The 22,103-nt window shown below is 31.3% G+C and overlaps 1 pseudogene across 1 annotated transcript in view; it reads left to right on the top strand.

Moving 5' to 3' along the window:
- LOC143245261 (flotillin-1-like) overlaps positions 1-20,029 on the top strand; it is a 33,876-nt pseudogene extending 13,847 nt beyond the window's left edge. The window contains exons 4-12 of the transcript XR_013025542.1: positions 2,483-2,626; positions 5,035-5,154; positions 10,430-10,524; positions 11,099-11,218; positions 13,070-13,284; positions 13,963-14,008; positions 16,759-16,896; positions 18,486-18,650; positions 19,479-20,029. The product of XR_013025542.1 is annotated as a flotillin-1-like (transcript). The remainder of the gene's footprint in view (positions 1-2,482; positions 2,627-5,034; positions 5,155-10,429; positions 10,525-11,098; positions 11,219-13,069; positions 13,285-13,962; positions 14,009-16,758; positions 16,897-18,485; positions 18,651-19,478) is intronic.
- The last annotated feature ends 2,074 nt before the right edge of the window (positions 20,030-22,103 follow it).

Here is a 22,103-nt window from a genome sequence, read left to right as displayed (position 1 = left end):
GTGGGATTGACTGTAATATTATAATGCCCTCACGGCTGAAAGGGTGAGCATGTTTGGTGCAACCAGGATTTGAAGCTGCGACCCTTGGATTACGAGTCGAATGGCTCAACACACTTGGCCATACTGGGCCTTTACAGTTTCAATGAGTAATGGTAACATGCAAGACAAACATACTAGTATGTCGTTTATTTAGTATGGATAGACCTGTTTGATAACTAGGTTGTAAAAGAAGATTAATAACTTGTTGTGTTTTAGGTTGTTAGACTTTTGTTATTTCATGCCTAGAGAATTCTGACAAACATTACTCAATGAGCAAGCTATTCAGCAATTAGTATGTTCTTCAGCAAATAAAGAATAACAAATTCCTGTCATGTGTCGCATGAAAAATATCGTGCACCCTTAGTAATTTTATTTCTTGAAATTTACAAAACAAAGTGAAAAATAGCATTATATATGAAGTTTAGAGTTTTACCGATTAATTCACTCAGTATGTTTACACAGAACATTACTTTCTGTGTACTCACAGTTTTAAAATTAAGATAAGTTTTATGTATTATTCACTGAATGCAACAACTTTTAACTAAGTGTTTTTAATATACTGTTATTCTAATGCCATTAGCTACAGTGTGAATTAGCTTAATTTATAGTGTGTATACTTCAGCAGGCTTGGTCCCAGGTTCCAACCTTTTAATCACTTTCTTCATTTCATAGTTTTAATGTTAACTTTTAAATTAGGAAGCATGTTTTCACAAAATTCTGCATGTTATGTTTTTAAGATTTATTAAATAATGCTTTTCAAGTCTTTTTTTCTTTTTGAATGTTGACTATCCAATGTGCAAAATACTTTTGATTTTAAGATTAAAAATACTTTTGTGAATCAGAAAGGTTTCAAATTCCATATATAAAATCTTTAACATTCATACAATTATCAAGTGTTTGTTAGAAAAAACTTTATCTGTTATTTTCACTACTGTATCTAAGTGCAGGTTGGGCCAATTTCACTAAACTTCCACTATGATTTATCAAGTTTAGTAACCTGTATTTGGATCTAAAACAAAATATGAAATTTCAAGCCCACTAATGACTTACTTCTTGGAATCTTGCATGAAGAGTTTGCCATGCAAATACTTTGTAAAGATTGCGTAAACCACTAGAGGGACATTCTGAGTTTTTGATTGGTTATACACGTGGGTGAAGTTGCTATGGTATTTTAACAAATTAAAAAAGTGTGTGGAGCCACCTTGATTAATTCAATAAATGTATTAATATCTCAGAAAATAGAAAAGATGGGAGGTTCTTACTTTACATCCTAGCTTGTCAATATCAGTAATTTGAATATGTGATCCATAAAAATACAACTATAGACTTAACATCTAATTTGTACCAGTTTTATATGTAACATAGTATGCAACACACAAAAACATCACTAGATAGGTGTGTTTCTTAATACTTACTTTTAAATTAAGAAATTAGCTATTGAATAATACCAAACTCTGAATTATAACCTGTACTTTGATACCATAACTTATTGGCATACATTCATAAAATGCTGAGTCAACAAACGTGACTAATTTTGATCCGAGTTGTGTCATGTAGTAACAAAGTGAGTTATAAATCATTTAGTGTTTAAATCTTAACCAGCGCATAACATTTAGAAATATTCCTTTCTGTTTAAGCACAGTATGTCAGTTTAATTGTATAAATGCCATTGACGTAAACAACAAATAGCAGCCAGTTTTGACTTAGCGGTTATATATTAATCATTTTAGTAAAATAAACTATTTGGCCACAGGACATACTTGCATGCGGTATAGTTTAGTGTCTCACTTTACTTGCAACATGTAGTGTTCTAATTGCAAAACGTGTTCATTATATAACAAATTTCTAACTCTGAAATGGGTTTGACACTTTCTACTCCAGATGAACTGTTACAGTTGCTTCTGGGATGTATTATATATTAAGTTCTTTACTTGTAATTATTCCAAGTATGACAGATGGAAAGGAACTTATTGACAAATGATCTGTTGTTCATTTATATCATAAAATAATTTATAAGGAAAAACATTATTCATCTGTTAGTGATAAGGATATAATTTCTTGTGATATACGTATTTTGTTTGTGTGTTTTTGAATTTCCTGCAAAGCTACACAAGGGCTATCTGCACTACCCACCCCTAATTTAGCAGTGTAAGACATTTGGGCTTCTCTTTTACCAATGAATAGTGGGATTGACTGTTACATTATAACACCCCCCCCCATGGCTGAAAGGACGAGCATGTTTGGTGCGATGGGGATTTGAACCTGCTACCCTCAGATTACGAGTCGAGTTACTTAACCACCTGGCCATGTAGGGCCTTGATATATTTAGTATAAAATGTTTTATTTAGATGTTGGTGAAACCTTGGTCTATAACATTTTAACACACCTTACATACTTGAAACTAATTTGTTTATTAAATAATAAGTTCTTTGTTTGATTACAGGTTAAAGTTCAAGGTCAAAGCATGGAAATGTTGAGAGCAGCTTGTCAGCAGTTTTTGGGGAAAAGTGAATCAGAAATCAATCATATTGCCTTGGAGACATTAGAGGGTCATCAGAGAGCTATCATGGGTCAAATGAGTGTTGAGGTGGGATCAGACATTTTTTTGCATATTTAAAAAACTGTAATGTTATTTACGTACACAGAGTATTTTTGTGAAATTCAAGTGTGCAGTTTTTCTCAAAATACATGTGTCCTGTTGAGTTTTCATAAGTTATGTAGGTACATGTTTGGGAGATACATGATGTAATTATACAAGTTTCCACCAACATACAGAAAACATTAAAAGGACAGAGGCTCACTGAAAAATAAAAAAAAAAACTTTTCAAGCATGATAAATGAGTCTTTAGGGTGTGAAGTGTCAGTTAGGTTGATGCAATAAGGTAAGTAAAAAATGTTGAAAACCAAACTGGTCTTTTCTTTTAGTCATGTAGATCCTTTTAAACCTAAACACTAACTGCTTACGTATCAACACTGGATAGTATTTTGCAGTTATTTGTTTTACTTTAAAGACCTCCAAAGACTTCCATTTATTTTAAAGTTGAGATTTTTTTTCTAATACCCAATAACTGACAGAAAACAATGTGTGAAATCAGGCACATCTTTTATTAGTTGTTGACGGTTTTAGTGACTGAGAAAAATAGCACTTTTGAGGCATAAGGACAGGGGCTCACCCACTCGTAATTCTCCTGTGCATGTCATTGCAAGTTTGAAAATAAGTCAAAAGAAGTCAAGTACTCAAGATTAAAACTAGTTTTAATCTTCAGGTAGGTACAAATCGTATTTAATTTCTTCAGTGTTTAATGTGTATGTGAAAAGTGTGTGCTGAATAGTCCACATTTGGAGTACTGTGTTCTATCTTGGGGCCTGAGGAAAGACATTGAATTGCAGTAAAGCATTCAGAGGAAGGGTTGTCATAAGAGGATTAAGATCCTTGAAATTGTTTATTCTTGAAAAAAAAAAGAGTTGGAAGAGATCTCGTTGAAGTGTTTAAGTTTGTGAAAGTGGTACATCAATATTTTTCATATTTAACAGTGATAATTATAGAACTGTGGGACATGTATAGAATTAGGTAAAGTAGAAGCTGTATATAGCTAAAACAAGTGTATTTTTTTTAAATAGGGTGGTTGGCCTATGGAATAGGTTGGCTTTGGATGTTGTGGAGACAGTAAATTTGAGTGAGTTGAAATGAAAGTTTGGTGGATATATGAAGGATTTAAAAAATTATTAATATAATAGTTTTAGTTTGGCTTGGAGTATTGGTCAGTCGAGATGGACCAACAGGTCTTTTATTGTCCTTACATATGTTTGTAAGTGTTAAGAACAGTGACTAGTTGAATAGCATGAAACAGTTATTAGTTTGCCATTTGTTGGTTAAAGTTTAGTTTATGTGAGCTCTTGAAACAGAATTCTTTAATTATTCATTATCCTTTTTGGCATTTTATTTTTATTATCTTTTGACCTGTTTGTCTAAATCAAGATTTATTATCCAAAATTGAGAATGCTGCATTGTTACACTCTGGTGTATTTATTTAAGAAAGCCTTTAATTGTTAAAGCTATTAGTAGTCGTATATTTATGACCTTTATATGTAAAATGAAGGCAGTGCTTTGTTGCTTATTTTTGGTAGTTGGATTACAATAATTTTGAGATTTCATGCTATGGGTGACTTGTTATAGTTTAGGAAGATGTAAAAGTGGAACTTCCTGTTGAACATCTTTGAGTTTTGAGAACACTGTAAGTTTAAAGAAGGTTTAATAATGGTTTAGGTCACAAATATGTGTATGGCCGAGAAAAAAATGTGGCTTGTTTCATGTTTAAAATCAAAGAATAGTGTCATTACCACAGTTATGTAGGATTATCTTAAAACTCACTATTATAAACTTTTTTGCCTAGTTAGCAACAGGAAGATAATTATATATAGTTATCTGTACTTGTTATGTGTTAGAGTATTTTTGTTGTTACTGAGTGGCACAACAGTAAGTCTGTGAACTTAGTGGTAAATGCTGATTTTTGATACTCATGGTGAGTACAACACAGATATCCCATCATGTAGGTTTTAGCATAACCACAAACAAAAACAAGTATTGCTTTCTTTTTAAAACGTGCACGGCATGATGAGATATGGTGTTGCAAGAAAGTGGTCTGTTAGTACTGTTTTGTGGCACACAAGATGTACAGTCAAGGTACAATTGTAGGAAACCCCTGTAGGGTCTGTAAAAGTCATGAGACTTAATGTAATGTCATATGAACAGCCAATCTACAGATTAGACACACCAGTATAAAGGATTATATACTATTTTTAAAAGCTATGATGTAAAAACTTCATCTTCACCATCATGGATCTCCTCTATAAGGTTAAATGACTTTTAGGGGTCTATGAACACATGCTGAGAATTGTAGTTTATTGTATTGTGCATTTCTTTAAAGTTCTAGAAACTATGTACTTTATTTTTCTATCCATGAAGAAAGTTTGTAATTTAGGATTGTTTTTCAGGAAATATATAAAGATCGAAAGAAGTTTTCCAAGCAAGTTTTTGAAGTTGCATCATCAGATCTGATTAATATGGGTATTACTGTTGTATCATACACTATCAAGGACATCAGTGATGATCAGGTAATCTACTAATTACTTTGCAGAAGAGCTGTTGTTTTTTCTTGTTACTAAAATAAAGCATTATTAAAGATTACATACAGTTTTGTGACGCCTTGTATTATAATATAGATAACACAAGTATTTAGGGTATTAGATTAACCCTATTGCGATGGATCATAGGTCAAAGGCCATCTCAGTAAGTTTAGTATCAAACTAGATTATAATTAAAATTTTTATATTATACATTATGTATTAATTTAAAGTAAATATTTAAAAATCACACCTAAATGTTGATTTTTGTGTGTGTTGCATGGGGTGTTGAATGAAGCATTAGTTGAAATTAGAGGTTTGTGATGTAAAAATACAATGTGTGTAGTTTTGTTCGAATTAGGAACTCAAGGTACTGATATTTAAAAAGTAGAATATAAATTAAAAATCTCCAGTTTTATCTGTGTCCTGAGATGTTGCTACTGTGCAGAATCAAACCCAGTGGTTCTGCTCACCTCCTTCAATTTTTGAAATGGTTCCTAATATACAGTTAATTCTATATATGACATGTTAATATCCAACAAGTGGTTTTCTCAGCCATTTTCGAATGAGACAGACTTTTATAAGTTACTTTTTAGCTTGTTTGAAATTTAATTTTTTTTATACCCAAATACCCCTCAGTTACTAAATTTGAATTATAATGGAATTGTATGATATTGATATATTAATTTATGAATTTTTGGTTATGCACATGTATGTATAAGAAACCTAAAAAAATGATCTGGTTTCACATCCTTCATGTGTGAAATTTCTTAAGGCTTAGCAATCTACGACAAGCAGCAACAAAGTACAAAGGTCACGACTAGAAGAATAATTGTTTGCTTTACTTCTTTATTTACTGTTCTGTTCATTAAGAAAAATAAATTTAAATGTATTATAACTGAAGTGTGACTGTGTTTTACAAAATAACAGCAAAGACAAATTACTTTGTGAAAGTCAGTTTTATATTCTTGGAAATGGTATCACGAGTGCATATGTGCTGTGTCGTAATGTCTATAAAATTAGCCAGCAAGGGCTGAAAGGTCAATATAATAAAAGTAATATATATGTATATATAATATATATATATGACCTTTAAACTGTTAAATTAAATGTTTTTGTTTTCAAGTTATAATCTGTAGCCATTCTAGAAAGAAAAACATAATTTATATTTATTTCCTAATTTTTTATGGTGGTTACAAGATCAGTCACATCTATTAAACATGTACAGAGATACATTATTGGAAGTAACAGACAAAGTATTTAATACCTATTTGCAAGTTATAAAGATTTCACATGTGCAATTTGGAAATTTTCTGATATACAAAAGTATTTTTAATCTTAAACTGAAAATTATTGTGCATGTTGGATAATCAGCATTCTGAAAGAAAAGAAATTACAAGCAAATCTTTAATTAAAATATCTTAACACTTAATTCAAAAACCTGATATTTTGTGTACAGAAATTTGTAATGTTTACCAGTAATTTGAAAGATGCTGTAAACATGTATGTACATTATCAAGAATCATAGTATAATTACCTTCATTGCTACTACAAGTTGGATGGATTTCACTTATTATTTTTACCCATGTCAACCTAACTCTCAACACAAGCTTGGTTGAATTGACCAGTTATGTGGCCTTTATGTATTCGTCTAAAGATGTAACGGTTTTGGCACTACCAACTCTTACTATAGTACGTATATCTTCATAAAACTTTCCTGACTTTCATTAAACATTACAAGTTTTCATAAACATAAAATCAATTTTTTCTATTGATGTATTTTTAATTTATCTGTAAATATGTCAAGTTTTTTCTTTCTTGTTTGAACATAGTGATTTTCAAGTTCAGATTAAAATTTTTCTTCATCTCGGAAATCTCAAATTTCAATTGCATAACTGTAAAACGTCCATATATTTGGTTTCAATAACATTATATGTTACCTGTTATTTTCTCAACCTTAACTCTACTGCTAATTGAAGAATTGATAGAAACTTTAATTCTCCTATTTTCTCTCTAGAATGACTTCTAATTGTAACATGGCACTACATTTTTATCCTAAGCAGCTTTAAACTTGTAGCAGCATAAATCTGTTTTCAATGTAAATGTTGTTTTTTATTGTCCTTAGAATTGTGTCAGACTACTATTCCTGCAATTATAAGTTGTAAGTTGCTATGCTGTCGAATTACAGTACTCATGAGCTACTTGAGATGCTCGCATACATGTCTTGTTGAACATTTTAATTAAGATATTATTTATTTTACCTAATCCGACTTTAACTAACCTAAAGAAATTCCTATTTTCACATTTTAGTTACTTTTATTATAATAGTTGTTTATTTTTTTGTTTTTTAATTTTGCACAAAGCTACTTGAGGGCTATTTGCACTAGCTGTACTTAATTTAGCAGTGTAAGACTAGATGGAAGGCAGCTAGCCATCACCACTCACTGCCAACTCTTGGGCTACTCTTTTACCAACGAATAGTGGGATTGACCATCACATTATATTGCCCCATGGCTTAAAGTGTAAAAATGGAAAAACAAAAATTAGTTTAAGTTTTTGAATACAAGTCATTAAAAACCTCGTGAGGGTTAAACAGGTTACATTTGATGTCTTGATAGAATCTTGGTTAATAAGAAACTGTAACTAGAGACAGAGAAAAAAAACTATAGAAACTGTAGAAAGTATTGTATTCTAAAAAAGGAACCGTTTCCATGACTACATTACAGATTTGTGTGCTCACCTGAATAGATGCTTAGTTAAAAGATGTTGTAATTCTCTCATCACATAGTAGGACAAGGTAATTTTTCACCTCTCTTCTAGTTTAAAAGCTGCTTCACCTTTAAAATTTATGGTGTAGAAACATAAAATATTTGCCTTTACAAGATAAATATTTTTCATCATTCATATAATCAAATTGTAACTGACGGAAGGAATTCTTAAGCCTAACATGTTATTTAACGTTGATTGTTTCACACTTAAGGATCACATTAAACATTACTCGTTCACACTGTATTGTGATTTCCCAAACAATACCAAAAATTATATCTAGATAAATAGCTTTTGCCTAAAATGTTATCTGGTCTTAATGTATAATTTTGAATTTAATTTTTTTTTAAAAAAAGGTGATTTTCGCTTAACCTTTTTATGTTTTTATTTTCTATTTACATTTGGAGTAGCTTTCTGGTGGCTCAACAGCAAGTCAGAATGATCATAAAGATTTTGATATCTGTGGTGGGCAGAGCACAGATAGCACATTGTATAGCTCTGTGCTTAATAACAAATATGCTTGTAATAAAGTAACAACATGGAAGTACTATATAAACAATTTTTCACTTTTTCAACAGTTTTGTTTTACTTGTTTTAGACAGTTATAAAATGCTTTAATGTACAGTACACAAGTGGAGTTGAATTAAATCTGTGGTTTGTTTTTGTGGCTTTAGAACAAAAGGATTCTTGATTTATTGTGGAAGGACTATATTTAGTCCAACCATCTTGTTAATCTTGCAAGTATTCTGATGATAAAAGTGTCATGATTTTTCATTTAACTAAACCTTGTTAAAAACTATTTTAATGACAACATTTTCATATTATTTGTAGTTTAATTTGGAAGATAAGTTTTTAACCCTTTTGCTATGAGCATTCTTTTGTGCACATATCATGAGGTTGTTTTAGTGAGTTACGTTCAAAATTTAAAGTTCTTTTTTTCATGGTATATCAATAAATCTATCATAAAGCTAAGTTTGTAAGATATTAATTTTATAAAGCAGTATTTAAAAACTCTTGAATTTCCCCCTTGTGTAAGAACTGTGACATTTTTCTCTTTCCTGGCATCACCTGCTCTCTGATGTGTTTACTACCTCTTGAAGAGGTACAAAACTTAATGTAAATTACTTATTATAATACTATGATTGCTCATTCATCTGTCTATTACATTCCTTCCTTCAGAAATTTCCAGTTTTTCTTTTCTGCCTTTCAATACTATAATATTTATAACCAATAGAAAGTCAGTGTTTTTATTTATGAAATAGTATATTGTAGTGTATTTCCTCTAGAATCTGAACGTCCACCCACATGTTTACCATGTGTGGTGACCTGTGGTTGAGGGGTACAACCTTAACACACTACTTTGGCCTTGAATAACTGTAGACAGGTGGCTTTGGGTTGCCCCCCTCCTCTCCATGTCAATCACTTGGTCCACTTGCGACAACTACGAGTATTGGACATTCTCAATAGGTGTTTTGGACGTTGTGTCTAATACTGGTGTTTGGGTATAGTGCTCACAAAACTCTGCAGTGTTCTTGTTTGGCATTTCAGTGCAACCCTTGTGGTAGGTGGGGAGAATGGGTACTGAAATGTTCGTATTTTATTATGGGTCCTCATTCATGAACAAAAAAATTAAAATGGATGACTGTTATACAGATCACCTTCAAAGTCGAACTGAACACCTTGATTTCTCATTCTGTATTTCTTGTCTCAAAAGAAATTAGTGGGGCTTGCTGGCTGCCCCAAATCAGTAAGGAAGCTACATTCAGGAGACATATTGGTGGAAACATCACAACCAAACAAACTCTTCCTGAATTTGAAGAGCATGGGGAATATACCCTCTGAGGTTACTCCCCATGTGACCCTGAATTTCTCAAGAAGAGTTATTGTTGAGAGGGACTTGAAGAACATTCCGAAGTCGGAGATCCTTGCCGGTTTTTCCAGAATTTTTTGAATATAGATGCACCATATAAAAAAGTTATAAGATGGAACTAGTAAGTAGAAACTCAGACAACTTGACTGACCTTCTAGTTCGAGAATTAATGGGTAATTTTTATATAGGTTATAAGAAACCATTTATCTTGTTCTTTTCAGAAATATATAAATATAGAATGTCTTTTTAAAAAGACTGATTGGATATTTCTGAGAAAATAATCCTTAGATAAGTGAAGTACTGTGAAAATCTTCCAAGATTTTGATGAATCTTTTATGCTAGCATGAATGTAGTTCAAACTTTTGAACCTAGACATTTCGATTTTTGCACAGTATTTCATATTGATATTGTTTTTCAGTAAACTAAGTTAGGTTTAGAACTGAAAAAAGCACATCATATGTATAGATATCCAAGTGTAGAAATATCTAAATATAATATTATTTTGATGGTAAGGACTTTTGTAAGAAATAAACATCCAGTTAAAGCAAGTAAGGTGTGCATACACTGAGTAAGTAATGGAAGTACTTTTAGGAAACTAACATATTTCTGAAATATATTTACTTCTTGCAGGGATACCTTAAGGCACTGGGAATGGCACGCACAGCTGAGGTGAAACGAGGCGTCAGATAGGTGAGGCAGAAGCCAGAAAAGACTCGCAAATCAAAGTAGGTGAAACTAAGATTACAGTGTTTTTAAGTTAACAACCTAACATTAATTTCTGTGAAGAAATAGTTTCAAGGTTTATTGAGAAAGTAAATGGTTGGATAATATAATAATAATGAGAGATGAGTAAAATGTACAGAACAGATTTTCTTACTGCGATTTGTTGTTTTTTTAAATCTGTATTATGAGTAACGTATGACGTGTCAAAAAATGCGTAAACCTTGTAGTAGGTAGTTCAAAATACTCTTATAAGAGTTTCTTAAAATGAGTAAACGATTAGTCCACATTAGTAGCTAAGTGCAAAACGTGTACATATAATATTGGGAAATAGTACTTTGGTTATGACCCATTTTTAAAAAAACAAATCTAAATGCATTTCACAAGCTATTTAAATTTATCTTGAACTTAATGCTATTTCAATAGTGTAGTGCATTTTCGTTTTTTTGGGTTGTTTTTAATAGTTGTTGAGACTGTAGGCAATTGGATAGCCAGCCCTCAAAATATTCTTTAGACTACATTATTTTACACATTTCCTTTGTGTGTGTGTCTGTATTTAAATGATTTTCTTGACAACAGGAAGCTATCGCAGAAGAAGAACGAATGGCTGCCCGTTACCATAACGATACTGAAATAGCTAAAGCTCAGCGAGATTTTGAATTGAAGAAAGCAGCGTATGATATGGAAGTTAACACAAAGGTATGATTCAGAGGTTTAACTGATTGAAACAGAACAGTTACTTAACAATAGTAGTTCACTGTTCTTTGCAAAGTCAAGTTTAAATTAAATTTCCTAGTTTTGGTAGGGAATTTCTTTGTCTCTTTATCTTGTGGTTTAAACATGTTTCCTCCTAATAACAAATTCATGAGTTTGCGTTAGGTTCTACTAATACTTACTTCCCCTGAAAAAAAAGAATCAAAGTTGAGTCTTTCAACAAATAGCTAATCAGTACAAAAAATTATCTTTAATCAGTAAACAATATAAAGTAAACTTGTGTGACTTCTGATGTGATACCTCATCTCACATAATAATTTACATTAATTTGTACTTCTCTTTATATGTGCAATTTTTGCTTTGCACTAGCCTCGATTTTCGAACCTTCATTCATGTATTTAAGTGATAAAGTTGTTCTGTAGCATGCAATAACTGCCCACTCTCATCACATCTGTGTTTGATGATCATGAGTGCATTTTTGTTTTCACTTTAACTTTTTTGACAAACTTGTGTCTGTTATAATTTATATTTTAAATTTTCCTGTGCAAGTTTGTTTGTTTTTTTTCTACGTGATGAATTCTCAATTTCATGCGACAACTATGGCTTCTGGTATGGATTCTGAACCACTATTGTGGCTTTGGGCTCCACGCTTTAGATGTCGGAAGTCTTTGCTGCATTGTTACATGCAACCTGCAACATATTCTGAGGTGCTGTTAGATCTCCCTGGAGGATCTGTTCTTGGGTAAATCAGTCTCTGGATCACTGCTTATTTTTCTAGTCCTAATTGAATAAACCAGAACCAGCCTGCTTTTGAAAATAAGGTTTTTTTTGTTACTTAGTGTACTGTTTTATGCTGCTGGGTTTCTCCCACTATACTGTTACTTCCCTCTCCCAGTACAATATGGGAGTCCTTGCCCATCACTGGTTTCTAGTTGTTTGAGTGAGGGGCAGCTTCATCCTGAGTGTGACCAGTTTTACTCAGTCAAAAGTAGAGTGGTGAAGTGAGGGGCAGCTTCATCCTGAGTGTGACCAGTTTTACTCAATCAAAAGTAGAGTGGTGAAGTGAGGGGCAGCTTCATCCTGAGTGTGACCAGTTTTACTCAGTCAAAAGTAGAGTGGTGAAGTTCTGTTTATGGTAACAAGTTTTCTTGCTACCATGGACTGGAAGATGTACCTGATGCCTGGATGTTGGTAGTATGGTGTTGGATTAACATGGGACAACTAACACAAGTCCTCTTACATGTGGTTGGTGAGATGTTTTCTTTTGCTGCAGAACAAATGAAAAAATTCTTGACACTGCCTGGTTTTTAACTGTTGTTCACCCACCACATTTGCTTTCTCCCCCTTTTAACATTACTCAGATGTTGGGTTCCTTGGTGGACTGGTGTTGGTTTTATACTGGATCTGCACAACTGCCTTAACTGAGTTATTGAAACTGAAGTTGTTTTTCTCTATCTGCTTTCTGCTTTTGAGATGAAGATTATTTGGACCATCCTCTCTTATCAGACCAAAAAGACAAATACTCGATTCTTCCTGTTTTTTGACTGGAGTTTACCCACTCAATACCATAGTCACTTTATATAATCTGATGTGTTCAATTGCAGCTTGGTTATGTGTCTTTTCAACATGATTTAACAACACAACTGTAATATGTACTGAGAAACTTGTTTTAACCTGTCATATATTTATTTATACACATTCTAAGTGCTGGTAATGTTTTTAAGTATGTTATGTGGAGTCATTATTAGTATGAAACAAAAACATTTTTAACTTTAGTAAAATAAAGTGACCAACATCACAAATATTAAATTTTTTTCTAACTGGTTTGTCATATAGAAAGCAGAGTCAGATATGGCCTATAGTCTGCAAGCAGCTAAGACTCGTCAGCTTATCAAAGAGGAACAGATGCAAGTGATGGTGGTGGAGCGAACCCAGCAGATCCAAGTACAGGAGCAAGAAATCCTCCGCAAGGAGAAGGAGCTTGATGCTGTAGTGCGGCGTCCTGCCGAGGCTGAAAAGTACAGACTAGAGAAGCTTGCCGAGGCTAACAAGTACGTTTGTTTTTGTAACATGTGTATTATTCTCAGTGTTCTGTCTGGTGGCTTAGGGGTAAATTTCATTGTTAATGATTATAAAAATTATGTTTCAGTATCTGTGATGGGCAGAACCAAGATAGCATGCTGTGTAGCTTTGTGATTAACAATGAGAAAAACCCGATCCACAATGTTTATAGTGATTTATTACATATGTAGTTATAATAATTTAAAGTACAAATGTATGTATTGTTGTGAAGCTTTTGGAGTAATCAGTGTTTTTAGCTTAAGGTTTGGTTTAAACATAACTGCCAGCATTTTATTTTTTATCTTTAAGGTTTTAAATGCTATCAATTGCCTGAATAGTTATTGGAATATTTGTGTTTATTATGATTCTTATGCAGTGAACACTATTTGGTACTTATAACGAGAAAGTTTTGTTGAGAAATATGTTAATTAGTTGACATTCAAAACATTCTTCTGTTACATAGACTGTTACTATGCACCTCAAATCAAACGTGTTGATCTATCAAAAACTTGTTTTCAGAAACAAACCATGAACTCTTCAGCTAGACCACATTGGATATTATGAGATTAAAAAAAACCTCGACTCTGTTTGAAAAAAAAAAATCACGTGTGTGTGTATCTCCATGTCATTTTTAACATTGTTTTAATTAGGTAATGAATTTTTTTTAGAAACCGTGTCGTAATGGAGGCAGAAGCAGAATCTGAAGCGGTTAGAGTAAGTATTAGTATGTTGTTTAATGTCAGAGTAAGTATTAGTTTGTTGTTTAATGTCAGAGTAAGTATTAGTATGTTGTTTAATGTCAGAGTAAGTATTAGTATGTTGTTTAATGTCAGAGTAAGTATTAGTATGTTGTTTAGTGTCAGAGTAAGTATTAGTATGTTGTTTAGTGTCAGAGTAAAGTATTAGTATGTTGTTTAGTGTCAGAGTAAAGTATTAGTATGTTGTTTAGTGTCAGAGTAAAGTATTAGTATGTTGTTTAATGTCAGAGTGAAGTATTAGTATGTTGTTTAGTGTCAGAGTAAGTATTAGTATGTTGTTTAGTGTCAGAGTAAAGTATTAGTATGTTGTTTAGTGTCAGAGTAAGTATTAGTATGTTGTTTAATGTCAGAGTAAAGTATTAGTATGTTGTGTAATGTTAGAGTAAGTATTAGTATGTTGTTTAATGTCAGAGTAAGTATTAGTATGTTGTTTAACGTCAGAGTAAGCATTAGTATGTTGTTTAACGTCAGAGTAAGCATTAGTATGTTGTGTAACGTCCAGGGTAAGCATTAGTATGTTTGTTTAGTGTCAGATGAAGTATTAGTATGTTGTTTAGCGTCAGAGTGAAGTATTAGTATGTTGTTTAGTGTCAGAGTGAAGTATTAGTATGTTGTTTAGTGTCAGAGTGAAGTATTAGTATGTTGTTTAGTGTCAGAGTAAAGTATTAGTATGTTGTTTAGTGTCAGAGTAAAGTATTAGTATGTTGTTTAGTGTCAGAGTAAGTATTAGTACGTTGTTTAATGTCAGAGTAAAGTATTAGTATGTTGTGTAATGTTAGAGTAAGTATTAGTATGTTGTTTAATGTCAGAGTAAGTATTAGTATGTTGTTTAGTGTCAGAGTAAAGTATTAGTATGTTGTTTAATGTCAGAGTAAGTATTAGTATGTTGTTTAATGCCAGAGTAAGTATTAGTATGTTGTTTAATGTCAGAGTGAAGTATTAGTATGTTGTTTAGTGTCAGAGTAAAGTATTAGTATGTTGTTTAGTGTCAGAGTAAAGTATTAGTATGTTGTTTAATGCCAGAGTAAGTATTAGTATGTTGTTTAATGCCAGAGTAAAGTATTAGTATGTTGTTTAATGTCAGAGTAAGTATTAGTATGTTGTTTAATGTCAGAGTGAAGTATTAGTATGTTGTTTAGTGTCAGAGTAATATTTTTGTGTGATCTAGGTCACCAGTAATGTCTTGTCTGTGCTGTTTGATATAAGTGTGTATGTACCATTTTTGTTTTGCTTTTCCTTGCTCATTTTGATTTCAGTCTAATAGATAAAGTAGATATTTAATAGATATTACAGTTGTTTGAGCTGCTGAAAAACATTTGTATCACTGAACATTTCCAAGAAAGTACATTATAATGATAAGAATAGTACTGTTAGTCAAAATAGAGGTATTTTATTTAAATACAAGCCATAGAAAAAAATGTTAACATTTTGGATTACCTATTATTATAACAGAAATAACTTTTTTTGCTCTTATTTTAGTGAAGTATTTGTTAATATGATCTATTTTGTAAATAAAACCTTATTGTTGTAGTTCATTTCCCTCTTAATTTGTCAGTCTTTTGGCTTTTTACATATAAATTGCATTAGGTTATTTTCTTACATCTAAGTGATATATTCTGTGTATATCTGAAGTTGATTGACAAAAAATGTAACATTAATTATTTTATATCTTGAACGTGTTGCATCACTATTTTTGGTGTCATACGGTCTAAGGTCATTAATAATACTGAGTAATTTTTTTGTAATTTGTGTCAATGTGTTTTTAAAAGCTACAAAACTAAAAATTCACTAGCGGATAAACTGCTAAACTTTTGAAGTGTAGAGATACAAGAATTTGTTAAGTGGATGTAAGTAGAATTCAAAATTTATTAAAGGAAGCTTTAACTGATAAAATTGTACATAAATTAATAATTTTTTACCCTGCCTTCGAGAGGAACAGCAGTAATTTTACGGACTCACAATGCTAAAGTTCATGTGGTGAACAAAGCAGATAGACTAATATGGCCTTGCTCTGCAACAAGGAATTTTTCCAAATAGTTTTGCTATTGGTGAAGAAGAGACTGCTTAACTAAGACTTCCAAACTTGAGGTAGTTTTGGGACTTTGCAAAGCTTTTTATTGTGATACAATGAACTTGAAAAATGACCCAGTATTTGAGCCACACTACATCACATTACTATATGTTTTGTGTAATAACTGGGAAAGCTTCTCTGAAGAGAGGGAAAGAAGTTATAAAGATATTTCCATGTTTATTAAGTGTTACAAAAAAAAGGTATATCTGAAACAATGTTCAATTTGTCAACTAAAGTAACATGTTAAATATTAAAGTTATGGTGAATTTATAACCCACTACCTGCCTAACAGTGACCCAGTACTGTGATAAGTATATAACTTTTATATTTTTCTAAACATTTTAAAGATCTGGTTCTTTGGAGATTTTGTGTGTAATTATGATAATTTAATTGCTATTATTTTTTGTTAAAAAGGTTTAGTATTTGGATACTGCTGAAGTGGGGCATTTCATAATCTTGTTATGTGATGTCATTCCAACTTGTGTTTACTTAAAGAACAGTGATCAGTTTCACACAAAATATTCAGTACCCATTGAAATTTGTAAACACACTTGAAATGGTTCACAAAATTATAATGATAACTTTCACTTCTAAAGACGAAGCAATTTTGTAAAACGTCTTGTTCTACTCAATAGCTAAAGGGAGAAGCCGAGGCTTTCTCCATTGAAGCCAAAGCCAAGGCTGAAGCTGAACAAATGGCTAAGAAGGCAGATGCTTTTAAGGAATACAACAAAGCTGCTATGATTGACATGATGTTGGAAACCTTACCAAAGGTAAGGATGGAGTTATTTGTCACTTGATCTTGAATATTATAAAACTAATTTTGAAGGATGGAGTTATTTCTCACCTGATCTTGAATATTATAAAACTAATTTTGAAGGATGGAGTTATTTCTCACCTGATCTTGAATATTATAAAACTAATTTTGTAATATTACTAATACTGTGGTTGAGGCTCTAAATAAATATTTCATAAAAAAATTGTGCATTTTACTTTGGAATGCTAAAAGAAGTTTTTAGTTCTTAAAGTCATACTTACATTAATTTTAAATTATAGCTGTCAGTTACTATTTTAAACCGATAACAAAGTTAGGCCCAACTAATGAATTCCAGCTATTGTCCTTAAACATGATATCTATCTGTGTTAAAGCCTTCAGAATTACACTCGGACTCATTTACTGCTGTTCGTTAGGCTTAAAATACTGCTAGTTAATTCTGTTTTATTTGATTTTTATTCAGCTTATCATAAATTTGACATTTTTAAAATTGTTTCACATTATTTTAGGATAAATTTGAAACTATTTGGCTATGAAAGAAGGCTTAATTATCAAGTTATGTGTGAGTTGATGCTGTTTCTTTAAAGGGGAAAAAAGTTGACAGATTTTGAATTTATTTACAATAAAACTGAATTGCTAATATTAATGTATAATAAAAACTTGTTTTCTTTTAGTTTCAGTACATCATTATGAGATGGTTCTTTCATTTTCTTGTGTAAGCTCCTTATAAAACATGGCTTAACTATGTTTGCTATAATCAAAACATTGTTGGTTTTCATTTTGTTATACCAACAAAGTTTATCGTTATGCAGAGTTGGTGAATTTCTAATTCTAATTTTTCTGTTTCTAGATATGATTAGACTGGAGTAAACCTATAAACAGAAATCCATGTTTTATGTGATAAGTAACAATTGAAGTTGGTTGCAAATAATTATTATTATAATACGTAATAGACTTAAATCTTTCTTACTTTGCCAAGATATTCTATGAGCCTATATTGGTCTGAACTTATAAATACAAGAACAATATTAGTATGATAAGAAAAGAACATTTGGTTATTATTTATTACAATGTACAATAAGCTCAGAGTTTTCTTGCCAGGGTATTTTATAATCTCGTATAGGTTAGTTTAACCTGTTGATTGCCAAGTGTTTCAGCTGCTACGGCAGTTCCTATGCCAGGTTTTTTTCAGCACAATTGAGTAATTTTTAAAACATTGGATCGAAAGTGAAACAATTTGTAAGTAGGTCAAATGCATGTATGGTGCTGGCATCTAGCATTGAAGTTAGGTATTATTGAGAACGAATTAGCTCGTCCGTGGCACTGTGTTACCGATCGGCTTGGACGAGTTATTTCGTCTATGGCACTGAGCAGATTAATTTTGTAAATATAATCTGGTAATAAGTGTGGTAGGAACAAGTATAGTTGGTTATGAATTACCATTATTATTATAGTATATGATTGGCTAAGAGTTTCTCACTTTAATGAAGTACCTTACATCTCACAAGAAATCTTATTTCTTGTACACAGTGAACTACATATTGATGTTAGATCTTACTGTTTAAGTAGTGTTTTGTGAATGTTTAGGTAGCTGCTGAGGTTGCAGCCCCGCTGTCTCAGTGCAAACGAGTCGTCATGGTGTCTGGAGGTAAAGGAGATGTTGGTGCCAGCAAACTGACCGGGGAAGTGTTGGACATAATTAACAGAGTTCCTGAAGCTGTGACCAGACTCACTGGTGTCAATATTGCTGATGTAAGTTGTTGATAGTTTGAAAGTAAGGCTTTGACTAAAAACAATAAATATTCTAATGATTTTAATAAAATGTTTCTAAGAATTTTGCAATATGGCTTCAAATTATTTGTTTTGTTGGGTTTTTTTTTGTTTAGCTCTTTATGAAGTTTTTCATGAGGACAAATTAATACTACCTGTGGTATATAATTTTCTGAAATAAATTTAAACTGGACATATTTATGAATAAAACTTTGTGTCAATAAAAGTACTGGAGAATGTTTGTTCCAAACAAGTCATTAGAACTGCTCATTTGTATTTCATCTGAACTAGAAAAGTGTTATTACTTTCCCTAATCAAAACATGTTTACATTATTGATTTTCCATACAGCTTTGTGTTATATATAACTTGGGTGTTACAGCACTTGTAAGACTCAAAACATGGAGATTATATTTAAGATTTTGTGCAAACCTATTACATTGTTCAACTGTCATTTCCAATATGTTTTTGTCTTTCTTTAAGAGAGATGTACAGTGAATAAATTGGGAAAATGTTAGTGTTTTATATTAGTGAAAAATAATAATAGAAGAGATTACTTATACATGAATACAATAGAATAGCTGACGTGCTATCCAGCCATTGAAACTATACATGTTAAAACAGGAGACAGACAATTTTAGTTGTCCATAAAAGGACTTTATTAATAATATCTGTAATTATATCTTGTTCTTTGCTTTTTTTATTGTGACTTCATACAATGAATATTTTTAATTAGATAGATTACCTAAATATTTACTGCATTGTAATTTACTCTCCAATAAATCATTTTCTGTCTATTTTGTTCTGTATAGTCTCTGAGGATGGCACAAGCCACAGTATGAAATGAACAGGATACAGGATTGCCTGAAAAACAAAATATAATGAATGTTGATGGCTAATTTTGTCTTTGCATCACATTTGATCTGAAATATGGATACTTTTCGTGTATTTCGTCTGGAAAACATATTGTCCAATGAGAGTATATTCTTTGTATCAAATGTACTAAGCAATGTGTTTGTGCAGAGGGTTTCTTGTGTTAGATAAATTTTAGTTTGTACATCACTAAAACACAATAACCCTTTTTATTAATTTTTTATCAAAGAACTGTTGGTGCTTATATGAGCATGTTCAAATACTTTAAGCTTTGTAAATTTCACTGTAATAACTTGGTAGATAGCTATTTACTTATTTTGTTTTTGGAAGTTTAAGTTGAACTTGACAAAGTTAACTATTTACAGTTCCATAAATGTACTCTTCTTTTACTGCTAAACATCATTTATATTTTGTATGTAAATGTTCTGCTAAATTAAGTAATCGTTTCATAATAGTAAAGGAAACTTCTGTGACCTTTATCTTAATAGCAGTTGATAAAGGAAACTTCTGTGACCTTTATCTTAATAGCAGTTGATAAAGGAAACTTCTGTGACCTTTATCTTAATAGCAGTTGATAAAGGAAACTTCTGTGACCTTTATCTTAATAGCAGTTGATAAAGGAAACTTCTGTGACCTTTATCTTAATAGCAGTTGATAAAGGAAACTTCTGTGACCTTTATCTTAATAGCAGTTGATAAAGGAAACTTCTGTGACCTTTATCTTAATAGCAGTTGATAAAGGAAACTTCTGTGACCTTTATCTTAATAGCAGTTGATAAAGGAAACTTCTGTGACCTTTATCTTAATAGCAGTTGATAAAGGAAACTTCTGTGACCTCTATCTTAATAGCAGTTGATAAAGGTAACTTCTGTGACCTTTATCTTAATAGCAGTTGATAAAACTAAAAATTTACTATAATAAATTTTCTTGTCTTTCTAGTTTGACTGTATGTGCTATTTTATAAACTTTTGTTTTTAACCAGATATGTACCAAGAGTCATAAACATTTGTGAAGTACAAATTTAATAAATAGTTATTTCATTCTACACATACTGAACAAGGTTGTAAGCCATTGAAGTGGTTTTTATGTTGTGTTTTTCAATACTTTACTTCAAGAAATATGAAAGAAACAGAAGTGTGCTGGTTTACTGTAGTTTCAGGGTAAAGTATGTCGAATACGGCTAATGGACATCTTATTCTGTTACGTAAAGTACTAATGAGCAGAAACACCTTAAGATTACTGAAATTAAAAGTTGAGTAAAAATAAGTAAGAAAAGTGCACTTTGATTACAACTAACTGTTTTACAATCTGTTTTTAAATGTAATGTACCACAACACACATACCATTCTGCCTCAGTTGAAGTTGGTCAGTAATTAGTAAGAGAAATATAGTACTAATTTCCATGTGTTTTTCTGACACCAGCAGCAGTAGGTTGGTAAGCATTTTAGTATTCACATCACTGCTAAATGGTGAAAATAATGAAACATTAATTTGCTTTTAAGTTTTATTATGATAATGGTAGAGCTCTGATGCAATACCATTTCTTTTTAGCACAGTGGAAGTTATTATTATTTTATCGTAATTTCTTTGTAGATTTTGTGTGTGCATAATTAAGTTTCATTGTTTTGTGTGTGTATTTAAAGTATAATTATGCAATGTCTACGTTTCATTACACCAGATCATAATGAGAAATGACAATATAGACACTGTGCATATACTTATTGTTATACAGAAGCTTACATCTAGTCTTCAGTATTAAGTTTTGAATTTGTTTTCAGAGAAAAATATTATTTTTGTGTTATATAGGATATCTCTATACACAGCTACCTTAGTGGACTTTATTTGTAATAGGAGTAACAGTGGTTGTAAATTACAAGATAGGTCATTAGCTGTGTGTCTATTGGTTACTTCTTTAAACATAGAAATGTTGGATTGGTGTTGATAAAAATATTTAAATTAGACCACTGAAAAACATCTGAGGACCAAAGATAATTAAAACTTTTTAACATTAGAAAATATAGAGTTGATGAATATTTATAAAAGCTATTTTCTTCCTGCACAAATTTACAAAGTTGTAGTAATAAAAATTAAAGTTCTGAAGTTTTTTTATAAATACCATAAGACTTTTTTATGCAAAAAATTCACTATTTTTTTCTGTCTTGCCATATGCCCGCCTCATTTAAACATCTTTTATCTGTAATAAGTTTTTTGTTTCATGATAAATTTTACTTTCCTCTCAGGATTTGCTTGAAATTATAAATAGTAAGTGTTTCAGACTGTCCTTGTGCTGTGCTGTAGAAGTCCGGTGAGTTTTAAGACCCAATTTTCTGCTACCTGAATTACATTTATCATATCATATATAAAGATATGTGGTGATTATTTATGAAATTGAACTTAATGGGAGCCCTTTTTCTCTTTGATGATTGTCACTCTTATTATTTATCTAACTGTTGTGATTTTGATGTATGTAACAGATTTTTTACTCAACCAATTCAATTACCTTGATTTTAAAGAGTTCACAATACTTATATATTGATGTTATGAATATTTACTATAGATCTTTAT

The sequence above is a fragment of the Tachypleus tridentatus genome, chromosome 2 (genome assembly GCF_004210375.1).
Source record: "Tachypleus tridentatus isolate NWPU-2018 chromosome 2, ASM421037v1, whole genome shotgun sequence".
In the NCBI taxonomy this organism is placed as follows: domain Eukaryota; kingdom Metazoa; phylum Arthropoda; class Merostomata; order Xiphosura; family Limulidae; genus Tachypleus; species Tachypleus tridentatus.
Note: the sequence above shows the minus strand (reverse complement) of the source record. Positions and strands in the feature narration are given on the sequence as shown.